This window comes from Eleutherodactylus coqui, chromosome 6 (genome assembly GCF_035609145.1).
Source record: "Eleutherodactylus coqui strain aEleCoq1 chromosome 6, aEleCoq1.hap1, whole genome shotgun sequence".
In the NCBI taxonomy this organism is placed as follows: domain Eukaryota; kingdom Metazoa; phylum Chordata; class Amphibia; order Anura; family Eleutherodactylidae; genus Eleutherodactylus; species Eleutherodactylus coqui.
The window spans coordinates 90542877-90549816 of NC_089842.1; positions in this window are offsets into that span (position 1 = coordinate 90542877).

The following is a 6940-nucleotide window of genomic DNA, read 5'->3' on the forward strand; positions in this document are numbered from 1 at the left end:
CCAAAGCCAAAAGGTGACACTTGAGGTACACCGGTCTTCATACTTTAACCCCACCGTTAGAGTGTGGGTTTTTACCGCAATGTCCCCAGGCCATTACACTGGGAGTGGTCCCAGTAGTTTGGCAGCGGATGCTACTATAGACCAGGGTGCAGTATTGGAGTGTGTGAATAGAGGTGTAGTCAGAGAAATCCTGGTTGAGGCAGGCAACATAACTTCAGAATGAGGAACAAGCCGTAGGTCAGGACGCATAGAACGGATTCATCACAATGCAGACAGGCCAGGAGTCGGGACAGGCAGAAGACAGGAAAATGGTCAGTATAACAAGTAGAGGTCAGGAGTGGAGAATGCAGTGAAGTTAGAAATAGCCAAAGTCAAGAACATGAGAATCAGAATACACAAAACAGCACCTTAAGCTAAACCAAATACTCAAAGACCTTCCTTAGGGGAAGGGTGCCTGATATAGCCAAGGATAGTTCATGATAGGTAGGGGAAGATTTTGGAAGATGCACACGTGCTCTGTAGGCAGTAAATAGAGATCGGGCAGATGCTAAAGCTGGGTGTCTGCAGAAAACACTGGGAGGACGTGCGGTGCGGTCGTCAGCAGGGGATGGAAAAGTAAGATGGCGGCCACGGCTGCGGCTTATAACAGTCCCTATCCGCGGATATTTTAGGACTAATGTTAGGATAATTCCACTTGCTGTTTCTGTGCCCGGTCCACCTCTGTAAATTTTCCAAAGTGGTTACACTTTTTACTCAGTCTTCCTACTCTGCAGTAAAGCTGTCTCCTCTCTTATCACTTGCTCATCATCTCTTCTGACATCAGAAAAGCTGCAGCAACTTCAGAAGCAGCTGCTCACCACACCAGGTTAAAAGCCTTTTTTGCTTTCTCCTCCGGGTCCTTGGCTGTCACGGAGATCTAAGGACCCGACCTGCTCCTGTGAGATTGCAGGCGCTTTAATCCAGCACCATATTTTTACTATCAGCCTTGATTAAACTCCAGGACCAAGTGTTGTATACACTAGAGATGAGCTGCAATACCAGATACAGACCATGGAGAAGAGTCAACAAGGAGAAAAGACTAAAAGGTCTGGAAAGTAGACACAACACTCTAAACATAGTAGAAATTAGAGGTCATAGATAAAGTGGTGAACAACTTCTCTTTCATTGGATGTGCAAAGCCAGCATGCGAATACGCATTTTGGGGTCACACCCCTTCATCAGTTTGACTACATTAAAACATACAAACTAAGGGATACATACAAGAATAAAAAATTCAGAATAGTGGATAAGGAAATGAGAAAGGTAAATGAAAAAAGAGAAAATAAAGGGGAAAAATATATAAAAATAATACGTAAGAACAGTACATACATAATATATGCAGATAGAAATGTAAAAAAAATTTAATTAAAAAAACATTAATAAATACATTTTAGTAATATAAAAAAGGACAATAGTATAAAAATATATGGTATAAAATATATGCAGTATATAAGATGAAAAATATATATTATTTAAGATAGAATATCTGATGTGAAATAAAATGAACCCAACTATTGGTGATAATAACATTAATAAAAATTTTGGTAAGAAATAAATACAATATATATATTTCAAATCAGAAATTGAAGACCAGAGAAAGACGCATAACCACTGGTTTAAAATAGAAATATCACATGTTGAGGGATGCAAGTTGGCTGTAAGAAATGATTTATCACTGCATGTAGAAGAAACCATCATGATTTTTTTAATCTCATATTTCCCCTTTAAGCATTATCATTTCTTGCCAAGAACGCAGAACAAAGGACTTAGTGAAACTTTTAACTTGATGAACACTGAGTTCCTTTGTACAAGTGAAGCAGAAACAACAGCAGATATCTGCACATCATGCGATGAGTCAAGTGGGTTGCTGAAATCCACATTCATGTAGTAGAGGGCCACTTTTTTTTAGAAGAGGGCACTTAGAAATTTTGCAATCATCAATTTGGCAAAATTCTTAGCTGCATATCTGTAGGAGAAGAGATTACTCCCAATCAGCTGAAGAAGAATGTAGTACTCTCAGCTTCTGCATGAGTGAGCTTGGCCAGTACATTGTAAAATATTTTATCATGCTCTCATTTCAACACATTCTCAACTTATTATTCATTAATGGTGCTTGTAATGGGGGATGTCAACGAGTAATACAGGGACTGATACAACTACACCAGCTGCTATAGAACATAGATGCTCATGTACATTTAGCACTTTAGTTACAGATGAATCCTACCTCTATTAGCCAGACATACTAATGGATTAAAAGTGGCAAAGGTGTGTATACTTCTCACCAATGTTCCCTCTAAGCCTTGGCAGTTGCTGAACGGAGAGTTTATAGAGCTGGGCAATGTTCCATCAAAGGTGGGCAACCAATGCCCAGCAAGTATCATGTAGATGTCCTATTGTAATTAATAGTGGGCAGAGTAGTGTCTCTCCATACCCAATGTAAGAATGGATAAGTGGGATGGGCTGCACAACCCTTTTAAGGGGAACTTGTCACCACCTATTAGTACCACAAACTAAGTCATAGTGCTCCTACAGCAGGTCCTGGAAGTTGGAGCAAGCAGACTCATCTATGCAGTTGTGCGCATGCACATCCAGAGAAAGCAGAGTCTGTACACACACAGTGGACTCTTCTCTACAGGCTGCATGCGCACAACTGCAGAGAGGAGTCTGCTGAGATTAAAAAACTACATCCCAGGAACGTCATAGGCTTCCATGCTCGGTTATGTTCACCTTGCGTGTGACAGAGCTAGGCAACGCTGATGCCACTGTCGGGAGAGATCATAGTGCCACCCGTGACCGCCGTCGTAGTTTCCCCGTGGTCTTCCCCCGCGGCGGTGGGCCTCCTGCTTGGGCCGCCGCACAGGCTTGCTTTAGCAAAAGGAAATATGAATTCTATGCTGAAGGCTATTCACTATTACAGTTATTGTTTTTGAATACGGTATTTGTGGCAAAACCACGGCACCATTCTACACCATGTTAAGCCCTTAGTGACAAGCCTATTCTGTGACTTAAGGACCAAGAAAACTTTCATCATTGCATTGCAAGAACTATAACTCGTTAACATAGTCGTATGAGGGCTTGTTTTTTTGTGGACAACTTGTATTTTCTAGTAAGAGAATTCTGGGGTACATATGTGTTGCATCACTTTTATATATATTTTTTTTTGGGGGGTGGAGGGAGATGGGAAAAAATGTCCTGAAATTCCACTATTGTTTTTGGATTTTGTTTTTACACCATCTACCAAGTAGCAAATATAACATGATAACTTTTTTATCTGGATCAGCATGATTACTGCAATACCAAGTTTATATGAGGTAGATTTACTTTTTACTACTTCTGCACAATAAAAATAAATTTTTAAAGAAAAAACAATTCTATCTGCATCATTTCATTCAAAGACTCATAGCATTTTATTGTTCCGGCAGCGGAGCTATGTGAGGGCTTGTTTGTTTCAGGGACTTGAAGATGCGATAATTTGATTATTAGGATAGTGTCACGTTTGCCCTGAATGCACCACGTTCATGATTAACATGATGCGATGTTTACACAGGGAGACTGCTGTCCGGAGTGGAGAAATGTTAGAATCAAAACAAAAGAAGGGAAAGAGAACCTCACCCTGCCTTCTGGGAAGCAAGAGCCTTGCCTAAAAGCAAGGTTATCACCTCGAAAAAGGCGATCCCACGTCCCGTTCCTCGGCCACTAACTACTTACACCTAACAGGAGGAAAACGCATGCAAATAACTAAAGCACCACTTTGTATTAACGCAGAAATAAACAAAAGCACTACTCAGCTTTAGTAGCAGAGCTTCAAAGAACACAACCTCGTTCCACCAGAGCTGAGACAATAAACAGCAACACTTAGACCCAGGGGAAAACTTAAATAATGACCAGTGCGATTACATTGGACTGACAGGGCTCCACAAACATCAGGGTAACACCCACATGTAAATTCACTGATAGGGGCAACACTAAGGGCATAAAGACAAACAACCTAAAGGCACCCAGAGAAATAACAAACCCAGAAAAATAAACCCTAGGCTGCCTGCACACATAGCTCTCCCCGATGCCCAGCCGGCGGCCCAGCGTACCTGTCTGGTGTCTTCTTTCTGTGCTGTGGATGTGCCGGCTATGGCGATGATGATTGCAGAATGGCCGCGGGACGGATAGCTTCCATTGACCTCAATGGAAGCCATCCATGCGTAGCCCGTAGAAAATTGCAATCGCTTTTCGTCGAGGGCAAGAAATTGCGTATTGTCATGCTTAAGGCTGCAGAATCCAGAGGCAGACGCCCTCTCTGGATTTTGCAATGCAAATCCACCGGTGTGCAGGTAGCCTTAAATGGCCAGTCCGTTTACGCGACAAGTCCACTGCAGCATTACCCCATCACGGTACATGGACTGTGACAGATAGCACACGGCATTACTTATGTAATGCATTTTGACTAAGCCTATGACAGCAGCGTATTAGACTCTGTAGGAGGCAGGGCCTAAAAGGTTTATTTAAATGGCAGATATGGAGGCCTTTGTCAGAATCTCAGCTGCCATGGGAACTCATTGGTACCTTGTGCTCGCATTGCAAGGTGCTGATGGGTGAAAGAAGGAATCTATTCCTCCTGTTATCTGTTTAGATACTGCAGTTGCTGTTGATTGTGACATGTAAGGAGTTAAACTGACAGGATCTGAGGTTTTCTGTTCCTGACAGTTAGAGGAGGAGCCTGGTTGTGAGTAGTCAGCCAAGCCACGACCTTAAAAAGACGTATTGGCCATCACTAAAGGGTTCATACATTGTTGTCAGGACTACTGTGCGCCAATGTGGGTATTAATGTATGGCAAATAGGGGCAGGTAACGGGAGGTACATGGAGTTTCTATATTAAATCTCCATTTGTAACATAATAGTAATGTAAATAACCCTTTTATGTACCTCACATTAGTAACCTCAATATGCCTCACATAAAAGTTACTAAAGGGAGGCACATGGAGGTACACATTCAGAATGTCCAAGTCTCTCAAATAAGAAATTCAATGTTTTTTATTTAATAATATAGTATTCCTCTAAGGCTGGATGCTGGAGACCCTCTTAGGCACAGACAAGTAGTCTGTTTACTGCTGGTCAAGGGAGAGAGGAACAGGCATGAAGGGAACATGGCCACTGAGCTAACTACAGTGGCATATTCCTCCTATACTTGTGTTGCGCTCTCAGGACCTCCTCTTTCTCCTCCCTCCTGATTGGTGTAAGTGGTAAAGAAGGAGGAGAGTGCCTTCTCTGCTGCAGTAGCTTGTAAGTATGCTTTGGATGCTTAAGAGCTGTTATAGAAAAGAAGAGACAATCAGCCTTCACTGAAACCAGGAAACCTGGACAGAACCATAGGGTTCAATATGTGATACGGAGGCCATTTGGTCTCCAGTTCACATACTTTCCTTCCCTGTCAGTCTTTCAAAAGGGAACCTGTCACCAGAAATAGCAATATAAATCTGCCACCACAGCGCTTTACAGTGCTTGTAGCATTTAAACGTGGCACATGCGCCATGCAGTCCTCTGCTCATGTCTTCTGGCACATGCCCAGTGCACCAGTGAAGTAGATATCGATACTTTACAAACTGTGCCAGCGCACTGAGCATACGCAGGAAGACGTGAGCTGAGCTCCACGCAGTGAATACAAGATTCCAGCACTAAAGGCACTGATGTCAAGAACCAGGGGAGGCAGCGAGCAGGAGCAGAGGTTTCTCTAATGACACGGTAACTCGAGGGGATGGAGCCACCACCTGTGTGACTTGAGATGGCGAATTTGCATCTAATATAAATAGGCCTACATGCTTTTTCTTGCACCACACTTTTATCCCTTTGCTGTAACTTTGGTGTATGATGCTGGTGTCATTAGATGACACACACGCTCACCGGTGCCGTAAAATCATCAAATGTGAGTTAATACATTCACGATCCAGTCAAGCGGTTGAAAGTTACAATGTTAAGTCTATGGGCGGCACTGCTGTGCTTCAGGCATGCGCTGGAATGGGTGAAATGTTGCTAACCAATGCAGCATACACTGCTAAGCTGCACCATACACTGCCCAACCACCAGGGTGCCCATATAATGCCTGCAGTAATGCCCCCGCCACTCATCCACTCGGCTGCTGTCCCTTCCCCGCCAGTCACCTCACAGCTGTGACTCTTCACGGACAGCATGGAGCAGAGCACTATTGTCTGCAAGGAAGCTCCTCGGGCTCTCTCTCTCTCTCTCTTTCTAGAGAGCGATAAAGAGACAGAGAGAAACAGAGAGCGATAGAGTGACAGACAGCAAGAGAGAGCAATACAGAGAAACAGAGAGCGATAGAGACAGAGAGTGTGATAGAGAGACATATAGAGAGAGAGCGCGCGAGCCAGAGAGAGAGAGAAACAGAGAGAAAGCGATAGAGAGACAGAGAAACAGACAGAGAGCGATAGACAGAAAAACAGAGTGAGAGAGAGCGATAGAGAGAGCAATAGACAGATAGAAAGAGTGATAAATAGATAGGGAGAGCAATAGAGAGACAGAGAGAGCGATAGAGAGACAGAGAATCACAGAGAGAGTATAGATAGAGTGATAGACAGAGACAGCGATAGAGAGACAGAGAGAGAGTGATAAAGAGACAGAGCGATAGAGACAGAGAGAGTGATAGAGAGACAGAGAGAGAAAGGGACAGACAGACAAAGAGACAGAAAGAGAGACAGACAAAGAGGTAGACATACAGAGAGAAAGAGATAGAGAGACAGACAACAAAATAGACAGAGAAACAGAGACAAAGACAGAGAGAGATAGACAGACATATAGAGACCTGTAGGCTTTTTTATATTAGATATTTGCTCCAAATATAAAGTGACGCTCTAAATAATCATTTAACAACCACCGCTCGGTGAAACATTTTAT